The sequence below is a fragment of the Canis lupus genome, chromosome 3 (assembly GCF_048164855.1).
Source record: "Canis lupus baileyi chromosome 3, mCanLup2.hap1, whole genome shotgun sequence".
Lineage (NCBI taxonomy): Eukaryota > Metazoa > Chordata > Mammalia > Carnivora > Canidae > Canis > Canis lupus.
In genome coordinates this window covers 77502264-77517031 of record NC_132840.1, presented here as the reverse complement: position 1 = coordinate 77517031, position 14768 = coordinate 77502264, and the positions used below count along the sequence as shown (strand labels likewise).

At 48.7% G+C, this 14768-nt stretch overlaps 1 protein-coding gene and 1 long non-coding RNA gene across 4 annotated transcripts in view; one reads left to right on the top strand and one right to left on the bottom strand.

Annotated features, from left to right (window-relative positions):
- The window catches only part of UBASH3B (ubiquitin associated and SH3 domain containing B), a 139316-nt gene that overhangs the window by 123044 nt on the left and 1504 nt on the right, over window positions 1–14768 (bottom strand). The window lies entirely within an intron of this gene.
- Window positions 6813–14181, top strand: LOC140631140 (uncharacterized). Its single transcript, XR_012028791.1, has 2 exons — window positions 6813–9732; window positions 12228–14181. It is a non-coding gene; the product is annotated as an uncharacterized lncRNA (long non-coding RNA).

Sequence of the window (14768 nt, the reverse complement as noted above, 5' to 3'; positions counted from 1 at the left end):
GTTGAGAGCCCTGTGATCTTACAGTTGGAGGAAGATAAGAACTTCAAACGTGCTCCTCCATCCTGATGCACAGAGTTGCTGAAGGTCTCGGGGAGGCTGGAGGTCCCTAAAGGCTCATCTTGATGATCTGTTGATCTATAAGCACCACCTAAAAGCTGACTCCCCGGGGTCCCCTGCCATCATCACCGCACTGCTGACGTGTCGGGAATTCTTCCTGAGAAGGAGAGTAGCTCTGTGTACTTGTGAGCCAGGAGTGGTGTGGCTGTGCGTGGAGTTCTGCACCAGGGCAAAGAGCCGTTCCATAGGCCTGGACCAACTCCTCTCATCCCCTTGCCCCTCCCCAGAACGCTTATCCAATCAATCGAATGCGATGCAAATCATCCCTAGGCCCCAGGTCTTAAGGATGTTGGGAAGAGAACTTAGGAATGCACAGATTTACAGTGGCTCGTTAACTTATACCCAGAGTCCAACTGACTGCGTCCCACATAACCCTGTGATTCCAAAGCTAGTGATCTGAACCACCATATATCTACTATTTATTGTGCACTGAAGAGTCGGCTCTGCACTATTTTGTGTGTATTATTTCATAGGCAAACCACCACATACTCTGTCCAAGGAGCCCCTCATGCAGGCCACACAACAGGAGGACGTTTCCTATTTCTACTGTGGAGGGTTCAATTTGCAACACAGGTAGCAGCCAGGAGAGGTTCTGTAAACTCCCTGAGTATAATCCTGTGCCTGTCTTCTCAAAGTCTGGAGGTGAGATGGGTAGTGTGTACACACACATACACACACACAGACACACACACGCTTTCAGAAAGGATGATATCACTGTAACTCTATAGGAAATCAGTAGACAGCCAACCACATTGCAACTATTTGGGCCCAGTAAGGGATTAAACCAATGAGCAAATCAGGTTGCCTTCCTGACCCCAGTTCTACGAATCTAAGGACACCACATTATTTCTCTGGACCTCAAGTTTGCTTCCTCCTGCTACTCTCAAACTTAACTAAACACCAGCTACACATCAACACAGTGGGTGCTGGTTAAGAACTCAGACCTGAAAAAAAAAAAAAAAAAAAAAAAAAAAAAAAAAAAAAAAGAACTCAGACCTGAGAATCCGACCACCTGAGGTTTGCCCCTTGGGTCTACCACTTACTAGCTGTGTGGTCTTGGGCAACTCAAAAATTTCTGTGCCTCAGTTCACTCACCTGTAAAATGGGTATGATGACAGTTCCCATCTCATGAGGTTGTTATGAAGAATCGACAAAATAATGCCCATGCAAAGCTTTAAGATCCTGCCTGGCACACAGTAGGCACTCAGCGAGGATTAGCGATGTATACTCGGTGCTGGGGTTGTAGTGATGAGGGCAACGAGACAACCAGTCAGGAGTTAGGAATAGGAAAGGCGAATGAAGAGACTTGGTGGATCTCTGTTGTGTATGAAACATCACGCACTAAGAGGACATGCAGATTGAGAGTGTCACACACACATGCTGTGTAGAACAATGGCCCCCAAAGATAGCCTCGTCCTAATCCCCAGAACCTATGAATATGTTCCCTTCTGGGGCGAAAGGGACTTTGCAGACATGGCCAAGTTCAGCATCTTGAGTTAGGGTGTTGCAGTTGTTAGGGTCTTTCTGAGGGAGACGGTGAGGCAGGAGAAGCAGAGACAGGTGGAAGCAGAAATGGGAGTGGTGCATTCTGCGGGTGGAGGAAGGGGCGATGAGCCAAGGAATGCAGATGCACTCCGGAAGCTGGCAAAGTCAAGGAAACAGGCTCCCTCCTAGAGCCTCCAGCAAGAGCACAGCTCTGTTGCCATCTTGATTTTAGGCCATGATGTCCATTTTGGATTTCTGATGTCCTGACGTTAAGAGGACAAATGTGTGTTGTTTTAAGTTAGTAAATTTTTTGCGTAGCAATAGGAAACTATACTACAGATGCTTTTGGTCACATGTACTGTATTTCACAAAACCTCTTGTTGTTCACAAAAGCCACTTGCTAACTCATTATGACTCACGTCCCTACTTCCTAAAAGGGGTGAAGTGAAAATTTAAGCTTCCAGAAGGAAGCGTTCACTTTGATGGAACTAGCCTGTCAAGTGGCTCCTCATGTTCCTCGTTCACAAAATTAGCTTCTCCGAAGCAACAGAGCTTGGTTAGGGAGGACTAGAGCAATTCACCAAATGTCACACAAAACCAACAGTTCACAGACTCTGCAAGAGCCTCAAGGTACCAGGACCCAATCACTGACAAGTAGTATCCCTTTACATGTACATGACTTTTGTGATTTTTATTATACGTATATACATCACCTCATTTTGATTCATCCAACTATCGAAATGCTTGATCAAAACCGCATCCTGAAAAAGTGACAGATCCAGAATTTGAAGCCAGTCTTTTGTCTCTAAAGTCAGTCTTCTTTCGGCCATAGCAGAAGGCAACATTTGTTCTTACCCTCCTAGGCAGATGACCGAGACAACTATGGGTCCCCTCCAACACCGCCCCTACCTCTGGTGTGACACTCCCTCACCCACTCAGCCCACCCTCCTTCTCAGAGGTGACCACTCCAACTGGCCATAGACAAGTTAGCTGCCTCTTCCACAGGCTGAGATCTAAACACATGGCAGGTAAAAGGAGGGGAGCCAAAGAGAAAGAAAAGACAGAGGAACCGTGCGACAGGGTTAATCAAGATAATAGTCCAGACCATTCCTCTGGAAAACAGAGCCAAAAAGCCTTGTTAGCAATCTCCTTCTTGGAGGCAGAGCCTGGACTCAGGGAAGTAGCCTGGTGTATATAAAAAAGAAACCATGTTCTGGCCTGGGAGTCGGGAGGCCTAAGGTCTGCTTCTGTCACAGACCAGCTGTTGGTCTTGAAAAAGTCACTTCATTTGTTTGTTTCATTTTATTTCTATGTAAAAAGAGGAAGTTGGACTGGATAAGCTCCGCAGGCAATTCTAGCTATACACTTCTGAGATTTTACCTCTACTGGTCTTTTCTATGCAGGAATATTCTATTTCAAGAGAGATACTGGAACCTTCTATGAGCTTCTTATTCTAGGGCAGGACCCTTCTATGGGCTTCTTCACCCTGAAGGAAATCTTCTCGTCTGTCATTCGTAACTCTCAAGCCAGGGGCCAGTGATCTCTATCCTGCAGTTAAATACGAGGCACAGTCTGAGATGTGAATAACTAACATTTCTTAAACACCCTTATCTACTCACACTTTCTGTGATCTAGAGCTTTCACAAAGTATTGTGTTCAAGACACTGTTCATCTTCACAACCTTTGGCAACCCGTGAAGAGTCCTCACTCGCCAAATCGCCCAAAGCGAAAACCAGATCTTCTGTGTCTGCATTGCCCATGTCCATCAGCTCTCAGCAATTCAATTCCCACAAACATAAAACCTACCACGTAAAGTACAACTTCCCTTTCTTTGGGGTAGATGTACCTTCTCCAGCCTTGATTCAGGTATGCTCATTTCAAGGTCTTCTGCTTGTTTCCTTCTCCCTCCGCTTTCCTCTAGCATTTCCTTCCAGAGCACCCAATAAAGCCACCGCCCATTCATATTCCACATATCCCCACTCATCTCCAGGCTGTAGGTGAGCACAGGAGACCCACGTGTGCAGGACAACTTGCAGTGACTTAGAACTAAGACTGGACAACACCTTCCCCTGGGACACAGAAGTTGCTCTGGTCCCTGGCCACTGGCCACTTCATGAATCCTGATGTCTTACAAACAGAGCATAGATCCCGGGCATTCCTTGATGAGCTATTTCTGATGGCGAGGTGCTGGTGGTGGGAGCTTACTAAAGAGAAGAAATTGGAGAAAATGAGCTTAGAACATGGCAGGCTGAGTTGTCAGCAGCTGGGGACCAAAGAAAGGAGGAGCTGAGAAGGTTTCTCAATGCTTGAGCCACAGCACCTAATACCTGGACTGGTATGCAGTGATCATCGGGAGAGGTTTATTGAATAAAGAAGTGAAGGAAGGGGCGCTCCAGTGAGGATGATCAGGTGATCTCAGCATGGGTTCCAGTGAGGGCAGGTAAGTTCAGATATGGCTGGGTGGAGGGGGGGTACTGAGATACAGGAGGGGGGGCATGTAAAATCTCTAGCAGGGAGGGCATTCTAAAGGGAAGATGATTATTCCGTCAGAGATTCCAGACGATAGGTCCATTTACAGTCAGATCTCAGCTGCCTGTTTCAGAAAGAAGATTCCAGCTGTCCAAGGAGGAAGCTATGAGAGAGTGGGGCAGGATCCCAGGGTCCTGATCCTCAGGAGCTTGGGCGTGCCCAAAAGGATTACCAGAAATCCTACAGAGAGGCTTTGGAATCTTCATCTGGGAACACCTCATTCACAACCAACAACTTCACTCACTTTGGAATCGCAAAGGGAACAGAAGGTTTTGTTGACCTCAGTCTTGTTCATGAAACTCTCTTCTCCCTTGTCTTCTTCCACAACACCTGTCATTTTGTCCTTTCCCTGCCTCTTGAACCATCCCTCTTACCTTCCTTCACCTTCTTTCTTCTCTACCCACCAGCTGGTCCCCTACAATGCTATCCTGGGGGGGTTGGCTCCTTTCCTTTTCTTTTCACTCCATTCTTTACACCTACTGCCATGCCTTCTGCTGCCATCGGTTCCTGGCCCGACCTCCCCTCTGAGCTCCGGAGCCCTATTTCCTGATCTGTGTACTCACAGAACCTATAACATGTCTCAGAGCACACTCATCACCTCATCCTCTACATCACCCAACCTCCTGGGTGTCCTAACTTGGTTAGTAACGTCTCCACCTCCACCTTTCTAGTCTCCGAGGCTCGAAACCTTGGGCTACCACTCTGCTGTCCTCTTCTTCCCACTTAGTGGCTCATAAATCCCATCAATTCAATGTCAAAAATATCTCTAGAATCTGGTCCTTGTTCCCCTTAATCCAAGTACTACTCATCTTCCACCTGAACCTTCTCACCGGCTTCCATGTATGGTGGTGTTCTGCTCTGCCTCATCCTTTTTTTTTTTTTTTTTTTTTTTTTAAGATTTTATGTATTTATTCATGAGAGAGAGAGAAAGGCAGAGACACAGGCAGAGGGAGAAGCAGGCTCCCTGCGGGACCCCGAGATCACACCCTGAGCTGAAGGCAGACGCTCAACCACTGAGCCACCCAGGCATCCCTGCTCTGGCCCACTCTTTACAGACTTCTCTCTTTAAGATGTTATTTCCCACAACCTCCAGGAAGCAGTCTGGTCCTAACTAATCTCACCACCTCACCTCTCACTACTTCTCTGTCTCCTTCCCACCAACCCCAGCCCCCTGGGCAGCTTGCTCTGAAGTCAAGCTCTTCCCTCGACTGGAATCCCTCCCCCTCCTCTCCTCTCCATCCAGGAAAATCCCTACTCATTACTTAAGGTCTGCCTTAATTATCACCTCCTCTTCTTTCCTCAACTCTCTCAAGTTACACTAATTGTTTTTTCTGTGATCCCACAGGGTTTTTTCCAAACCTCAACTACAGCAATAATCCTATTGTTATATCACATTTAAGATTTCTATGTCCTTCTCTCTTGAGGAAGGCTGAGCTCTCGGAGAAGAAAGATACCCTTCGCATCCCTAACAAGCTCCTGGCACAGAGGAGGCCAGGACACTCAGTAAATGTCCAGGGGAAGAGCGAACAAAGTAACGTCAATAAAGTCAGGCCTAACTATGGGCCAGCTATGTCTTTTAGTAGCCACCATGTTTCCTCTTCTTTCTAAGCTAGATGGTAACAGAAGGAGAATGTGAAGAGTGATGAGTAGAGTGAGTCAAGAGACCCAAGTTTATTTATTTATTTTTAAGATTTTATTTATTTATTCATGAGAGACACAGAGAGAGGCAGAAACACAGGCAGAGGGAGAAGCAGGCTCCCTGTGGGGAGCCCGATGTGGGACTCAATCCCAGGACCCCAGGATCAAGACCTGAGCCAAGGGCAAACGCTCAACCACTGAACCACCTAGGCACCCCAAGATACCCAAGTTTAAATTGAAATCTGCTCTGTCTTCACATGTGGTATAATATGAAATCATTCAACTGGTCCACTGATCTTCCCAAACTCCCACCTCTCAAACTGCTGCCAATCTTGTTCGCACCTTGAATTTCCCACAGGGCTCCCTGGTCTGCTTACAGCCCCCTCCTCCTCTCCTCACACACACACGCCCTGCTTCTATCTCTTGGAGCACACGATCACATGTTATCATAATTTTCTGCCTTCTACACTAGATTGCCAGCTTCTGAGGGCAGAGACCATATATAAGGATACTTTGTCCTCCTTCTCGCTCCCGTTGCAACAGGCTATCATAGTTGCCCATAAATATGTGGTGAAGTACGTACATATTTTTTTAAAAAATTGGCATTGTCAAGGAAACGTTTGATGGAGACATATGCCATATTGGGTTGCTGTTTTTTAAATTTTGTTGAAGTCTTGTTGACAGACAATGTTATATTAGTTCCAGGCGTACGACATAGTGATTTGGCAAGACTGTACGTGATGCTGTGCAAGTGCGGCCACCGTCAGTTATCATACAACACTACTATGTGTGGTACCATTGCCTATGTTCCCTGTGCTGTGCCTTTTACCCCGGTGACTTATTCATTCCCTAACTGGAGGCCTGTGCCTGTATCTCCCACTCGCCTCCACCCATTTGGCCCATCCCCTCACTTTTGGCAACCATCAGTGTTGTTCTCTGTATTTATGGGCCTGTTTCTGCTTTTTGTTTGTTTGTTGATTCTCTGGTTTTGTCTTTTAGGTTCTACATATATGTAAAACCATATGATATCCCCCTAGTTTTTTTTTTTCCTTCTTCTTGTCTCATTCTTTGGATTTCATTTGTCAAGATATATCAGAAGAGGCCCCCGAAGACAAAAAAAAAAAAAAAAATTCACACTGGGTTGAAGTGGCTACAGACCTTGGACAAAGTATTTGGTATCCTTGCAGGCAATAGAGGGATGACCCTCTCTCTTTTCCTGCTTGCTTCATAGGGTGAAGCCTAATAAGGTTTGGGTAAGAAAGGACTAGGAAAAAAAAAAGAGGAAAAAGAGGAAGGGAGGCAGGGAGGGAAACACAGGGAAGAGAAGGCAAATGCATTGTGATTGAACTGGTTTCCCCAGGGTGGGCGAATCTGCTTAGGCAGAAAGCAGACAAATGCTGGGTCCCCCAGTCAATTGAAGGACAGGCTGGTTAAGAGATGACGTAGGGGATGCTTCTGGCTCAGGACTCCAGCAACTCTGTGCCGTTCTGAGTGCGTGGGTCCGTGTTTCAGTGGACTGCACACAAAAGCAGCCGTCAGAGGCAGACTCCTTCCTTGCTCGGTGAGTGCCTCCTAGCCAAGATCAGAGAGTAAACGCTTAGAGAGTGAATGCTCACCGCAAATGTTTTTGAGTGGGGCGCAGGCCACACGGAAGCAGGATCCTAAACAAGCCTGCTACCTGATTCACAGAGAAGGTTGATCCCACAAAACCTAAAAAGAAATCTGAAATGTTCGGCTGCCTCTGGCCATCTGTGCTATCAGCTTCCCCTTGGCATTTTCCAGACTGCTGCTCGCTGGCGGTGTTTCCTCCAGCGTCCCACCGTGTGTGGCAACAGCCCTAGTCCTGGTGGAGTTCACTGCCACTGTTGCTTCATGTACGAGAATGTTCACACTTCCACTGGGGCAACGGAACACAATGTGAATTGTTACACAAACAGCTGGTGGCTTCCAGGAGGGAAGGTGGCCCTTTCATTAAAAAGGTGTCCCTGAGAGGGGCGCCTGGGGGGCTCAGTGGTGGAGGGCCTGCCTTCGGCTCAAGGCGTGATCCTGGGGTCCTGGGATCGAGTCCCGCATCCCCCGCAGGGAGCCTGCTTCTCCCTCTGCCTGTGTCTCTGCCTCTCTCTCTGGGTGTCTCACGAATAAATATATAAAATCTTTAAAAAAAAAAAAAGAAAAACAAAAATGGTGCCCATGAGCAATTTATGTTCCCCCAGGGGTGGGGCTCAAGGCACTAACCTCTTCTTTCATTTAACTAGCACTTTGGTTGTTTTATTTTTTTAAGAAAGCACATTATGTACCAATTTGAAAATTATACTATTGTATACTACTTAAATGACCCCCCCATTGTAATTGGCTCCTATCGTTCTTTCTGTTTATTTACTCTCTAGAGTAAATAATAATAAATAATCAGTCCTGAAGAGTTCTCTTTAAAGGGAGGAGAAAAGAATTTGACGGTAAAGCACTTGGGGAAAATAAAACAAAAACTGAAAAGCTAAATGCTCTGGAACTGAAAAACCTACGAGAAGCAGTGGAAACCTCCTGTGCTGTCCAAAAACACTTGTCCGTGTCACCTCAAGTCCCCAGAATGCCTGGGATGCGATTGACTTCGATCCCTTTTAGAGTTGGGAAGACTGAGGCCTGGGGAAGGGCAAAGATGGGGGTAAACCCACTTTCAGAGTTGGGAAGACTGAGGCCTGGGGAAGGACAAAGATGGGGGTAAACCTGCTTTTAGAGTTGGGAAGACTGAGGCCTGGGGAAGGGCAAAGACGGGGGTAAACCCAAACAGCCAGTAAGGGAGGGCAGAGCAAGAACGCAAAGCCGGGGTCTGAAAGAAAGGCAAACTAAATTTGCTTTCCGTTACCACTGGGCTGCTGGTGGGGTGTGAGCTGAGTGCAGAGGCTTCACACTATCGGTAAAGTGTTGTTCACCCAGGCCTAGAGAAAGCACACCTGCTCCTCAAAGGGTCACTGTGGGGGATGCGCAGCCAGCTAGAGAGAGTGCCAGGCTGCCTCTGACAGCTGACTTCAGAGCGCCAGGTGGTGAAACTTGGCACTCATCTTTTCCTCCTGAGAAGCACACAGAATTTAGTAGGATACCGGGCACATAGTAAGAGCTCGGGCAATTTCCGGATGTTCATCTGAGGCAGTCACAAGAGGCCGCATCCCCATAGACAGTAGGTGGCAAAGAGCATGCGGGCAAAGCATCATCAGGAAAATGGGGATGTTGGCGAGAGGGGCCAACAAGAAAGGTCTCCTATCCCAAAACCCTGAGCACCTGACGGAAGGCCTGGAGGCCTGAGGCCAGCGCTCCATCTGTCCATCCCTCCTCCAGGGACTTCTTCCATAAGCCTCTGAGGGACACCCAGAGGTGGCCCCTGAGAAAATCCTCCAAAGAAGAAGACAAGAGCTTCCAGCCCTGATGGGGACCACAAGCATCTTCACTCTCCAGCAGCCACTCGGTCCTGCTGGGACTGTGCCCATCACAGTGCAGGGAAGCCATTCTTGAATGAGATTTTTTTTTTTTTCCCCTCCCTCTCCAGGGCTGGAGTCTGATTCCATTTGAGACTAATCAGAAGACGACCAGATGGCACTCCCGCAAATCCCCAACCCAGGCCATTTATTATAATCAGCAGCTTGGGCGGCACTGACTGTGCCGTGGGCCTGCTTCTACTCAGCCTAGCACCCCTCGGGGCGCTCTGCAGACCTGGGTGCAGGGAAACCGAACCCAAGTACCGAGGGAAGGCGCAGCCCCACCTCCTCCTCACTACCTTACGCCCACTGTGCAGTGAGGACCAGGGAGAGGACCCGCGGAGCCATCCCCAGGGACCAGATGACAAAGGAGCCTTGTCCCCGGAGTAGCAGGTACATCCAGGTGGACGTGACCGTCAGACAGTCTGTGAAAGCCACAGACTCTGGGGCTGTTTGCAGGGAATGGCATCGCTGGCCTTGACAACCATCCCTCAAGGTAAGTACTGTTATCATCAACATTTCACAGGCCAGGAAATTCAAGCACTGGCCCTGCCAGCAACTGGCCCAAAGTGTCCCCGGCTGTCAGACCAGCCACAGTCTAGACTTCTGTGTCTCAGGCAGAGAGTGGGGGGGCCTCCTCGGTTCCCCGCCGCCCAGGCAGAGGGACGCCCGGTCACACACGCAGACGCACGCGCGTAGCAGGTGCCTGCTGGGATTCCCGGTGACACTGACACCTCTGCCATGACTGTCACCGGCCGGAGGAGAGCTGGCAGGAGATGCAGATTCCCTAGGTTGGTTGCTTTTCTGAAAAGCCAAGCCGTTAGCTCTGAGAACTAATTATTGCGCACTCGGTGGAAAGCAGCTGGAGTTTGAGGCAGCTGAGGCCAGGGGCGGGGTGGTGACAAAAACCACAGGGCAGAGTCACGAAGCCCGATGCTCTTCACTGTGGCGCATAACTCTTCTGAACCTTAGTTTTCTCATGATACTATCAATGTCTGAGCCTTGATAGTAGTGATGCATACAAATCTGCTTTGTCATCTCTAAAGTGGCCTAAAAACCTAGGGTAATATTATTAGGGCATTGTGGAATTTCCATAGAAGCTCTGTGCAAGGGGTTACAATGACATTACCAACAAGTTCAGATACATAGAGATCTACTATCAATAAAAGGAGGTGAACTACCGATTCAGGCAACATCATGGAATAATCTCAAAAATACTAAGCTGAAGAGGGACACCTGAGTGGCTGGTGGCTGAGTGTCTGCCTTCGGCTCAGGGCATGATCCCGGGGTCCTGGGATCGAGTCCCGCATCGGGCTCCCCGCAAGGAGCCTGCTTCTCTCCCTGCCTGTATCTCTGCCTCTCACTCTGTGTCTCTCATGAAAAAATAAAATCTTAAAAAAAAAAAAAAAAAACTAAGCTGAAGGAAAGAGGCCAGGTGGGCATAAGAGTATGCATGGTAGGATTCCACTTACATGCAGGGCTAGAAAATGCAAATACTAATATATAGTTCCCCAGGAAGAGGGTGCAGGAGTGAAGGACTGCAAAGGGGCACAAGGAAAGTTCTAGGGGTGACAGGCAGGTGCTGGGTCTGGCGGTGGTGATTCCACAGGTGTATGCATTTGTCAACCGGGTCAATCTGTAAATAGATTTAGTTTACGGTACATAAATGATAACTCAATAAAGCTAAAAATAAAAATGCACGTCAAAGTTTCCCCTTGTGAACCAAGGCCTCTGTACAGGCTGGGAAGTGCACTGGGCTTGCAGTTTTAGTTCAGGACTCTCATGGTGACCAGGCCCCTTGCAGGGCAAGTTCCCAAGCTCCTCCAAGCCTTAAGCCTCTTCATTTTTAAAATGAGGCTCGCAGCCAGGGTGGCTCAGCGGCTTAGGGCCGCCTTCAGCCCAGGGCCTGATCCTGGAGACCCGGGATCGAGTCCCACACCTCGGGCTCCCTGCATGGAGCCTGCTTTTCCCTCTGCCTGGGTCTCTGCCTCTCTCTCTCTCTCTCTCTCTCCTCTCTGTATATTCTCATGAATAAATAAATAAATAAAATATTTTTTAAAAAATGAGGCTCGCAGGATGCCTGGGTGGCTCAGCCGGTTAAGCTCTGCCTCCTTCAGTTCAGGTCATGATCCGAGGGTCCTGGGATCGAGCCCCACATTGGACTCCTACTCAGGGGGAGCCTGCTCCTCCCTCTCCCTCTGCTCCTGCTTGTGCTCTTGCTCTCTCTCAAATAAATAAATCTTAAAAAAAATAAAATAAAACAAGGCTTTCATCCTGTGCTTTACCTCACAGGACTGCAGTGCCAACAGAATGGGCTATTTGGTGCAGGTGAGAGCCATTTTCCAACTGCAAAATAACACACAGACGTAGAGGGCTATTGTGTGGGTGCATGGTGAGGCCGGGTAGCTGAGAGTTCTTTGCCCTGTCCACCTGTAAGGTCCCTTCGGCTCCAGGTGGACCACAGTTTGCCTTCTCTCGCTACTCAAGGCCCTGGGGGAAAGTGGCTAGGCCCCAACCCAGAACCGGCCACCCCTCAGACACTGAGTGGACCAAGTACTTTGAGAGGATCCATTGTCAACCTAGCAGGTAAGCTGGAGAAGGCCTGAGAAACTGGATACTTTCATTCATGGGCCCTGCAAGGTGCCTGTCGGTTCCTCGTCCCGCCAGCTCTGAGGATGTTTCTATCTCTGGGCAGCGAGGCATAGCTAACGCCACTACTGTTCAAAGCAGTCAGTGGTGCTTGTTCCAGCACTTTCCTTCTTCCACCGTCCTGCTCTTGAACCAGGCATTGTTCAAATATTCTCCATAGGAAAGAAGGACGGCCTAATAGCACATGTAAATATTTGCTGGAGCCTACAGCCAGCAACCACCCCACCTCCTTTTCTTCCCATCCAACACAATGATACCATAATCCTATCTGTCCAGTGTCCGCATTATATTTTTAAGTATTCTAAGTCCTTTCCTGCCCATGACTCATTTTTGTCTTCACAGAGCCTCGTTGAGTTACACAGGACAGGTGTCACCGTGCACAGAAGCTGATCAGAATATTGAGGAAAACAGAAGTCCTACAAGCTTCCTCTGTCAGGAGCTGGACTAGCACTTGGGCCATGGAATCCCTGCCACCGTGTACTCTTGCAAGACTGTATCTCTCGATCATTAGCAAACCTTAGAGTCATTTGCTAGAGACAGAGTTCTAGCGTCACAGGCAGCCTCAAACAAACCCAACCAAAACAAAATAAAAGGTCAGAGGTGTATCAGCAAAGACTCCTCAAATTCACTGGTTAAGTGATGCTCCCACAGTTGGCCTCAAGCTGCAGAAGAGATCAGAGATAAGAGTCTCACTCCCCCACAAACCACAGAGGCCAGTAGGGGAAGGTGTGGAAACAGGTAGCAAAGCAACAATCCCCATGACAGTTCCCCTCCTGCCTCCTCTCCTGACCCCCGGGCATCCTCCTCCCCGAGGCCTTTGCTCTGCACACGGTTCCTTTTCCTTCCGACCAATCTCCCTCCGGTCTTGACCAAGCTAGATCTTTATTTTTAGAACTTTCGGAACAGGAACTTTTAGAAGAGCTGATAGGTATAGAAAAAAAAGGGGGGGGGGGGAGAGGGACAGATCATGTTGGTCCCTTGAAGGTTTCCTCCCTGAGGCTTCCCTAACACCTCCTCACCTTATGCTCACATTCACACCCTGAAAAAACCGCCACTTCTCAATCCTCCAAATGGCAGGTCTTTCTACAGCAGTGTTTTTGAACCGAAGGTAATAGGGTGGGATGGAAAAAACCTAACACAGCTCGGGGGAGTGATGAGCTAGAAGGAACATACCCTGAGGTCACCCTGCTGGCTCAGCACTCCTCTCCCTTAGCTCTGTTGAGCAGTTAATAAGCATGTACTAATTAATTCCGTTCCCCTCAGAGGGAGCCAGTGAGGCCTAGAAAGGGTAGGTGACTTATCCAAGACCACAGCCCGGGCTGGAATGGGACCTGGGCCTGGCTGGCCGGAGCTCTCTGCCCACCCCTCAGAGCCCCGTGGAAGGTCCCTTCCTGCTGCTGCAGGACACCAGACCTGGTCACACCCAAAGGGAAACCAGAGCTGTAGCCTTGGCTACTGCATCAGCCTCTCCAAAGGGCCATGTTCCAGACATCGCTCTCATCCCTTCTCAAGGCATCCCAGCCAGATCTCCCAGAACCCAGCAAACTGTCTCTGCTCCCTGCTGCTTGCAAATTTCTTCATGTGCCTTCCTCCAGGCTTAAGGCCTAAGAAAGAGGCTTCTCAGAAGCTCAGCCTGATGCCCTGGCTGTCTGTCTTTTCAAGTTGGCAGCCCTGGTGAGAGGAGAACTAGATCAGGTGACAGCCAAGGGCTCCGCCCCCTCCCAGGCAGGGGCTCTGATGGAGACCGAACAGCAAAGCCAACTTCCCTCCCGCTCAGACTGTTCCATCAGGACCCACTCGGTCACCCCTTCAGTAAAGGGAGGCAGTGCTAGTCAGAATGCTCAGAGCTGTGATAGGCTGAAAAGAGCTCCCCAAAAGTTCTCCAAGTCCTAATCCCTGGAACCGTGAACATCCCCATATGGTAAAAATAAAAAAGAGGAAAAAAAAAAAAAACGTTTTGTAGATGTGATAAAGGATCCTGAGATGGGAGGGCTAACCTGAATTATCTGGAGAAGCCCTAAGAGCAGTCACTCTTACAGTAAAAAGGCAGAAGGAGATCTGACGCAGACAGCTCGGCAATGGGACCGGGCGGGCAGAGATCGGAGTGAGTGATGCCACCACGAGCCAAGCAATGCCAGCCGCCGCCAAGACTTAGATGAGGCAAGGAGTGGATTCTCCCCTGGAACCTCCAGAGGCAGCACAGCCATGCTGACATCTGATTTCAGCCCAGTGACCCTGATTTAGGGCTTCTCGCCTCCAGAACCAGGAGAAAATAAATCTCTGTTGTTTTAAGCCAGCCAATTTGTGGTCATTTGTTCTAGCAGCCACAGAAACGAATGCGGTAACAACTAAGGCTTAATAATCTTTCACAATGTGCCAGGCATTGCAACTAAGCATTTCGCTTACATTAACTCATTACATACTGGCTCTGGATGTGAGGTTAAGCAGACACACCGTGGATCCAAATCTCAGCCTTATTGCTTGGTGTTGTGACTCTGGGCAAGTTATATAACCTTACTAAACCTCTGTTTCCAAATGCGTAAGATGGGCATGTGTGTTAGCTTTCTCACTGTGTTGCTAGGGCACAATGGTTAATAAAGGTAAAGCACTTAGGATAGTACATCATAAATATTCAATAAATGCTAGCCATTAGGAGATCTCAGGGGTTGAGCCAGTCAAAATTAGACCATCATGCTAATCTGTGGGGACATGGACAAGGCCTCCCGGACCCAGTGCAGGAAAAAAGATGCCCCTTGAAAGCAGGTCTGAATAGCAAACACGACAGTCTGAGGAGTTCACTTAAGTATTTCTTCCCTACATTGAGCAACTTAGGTCCTTAATGTTGGCCTAGATGCCAGGGACTGTGCTAATTCTGCAGCATTA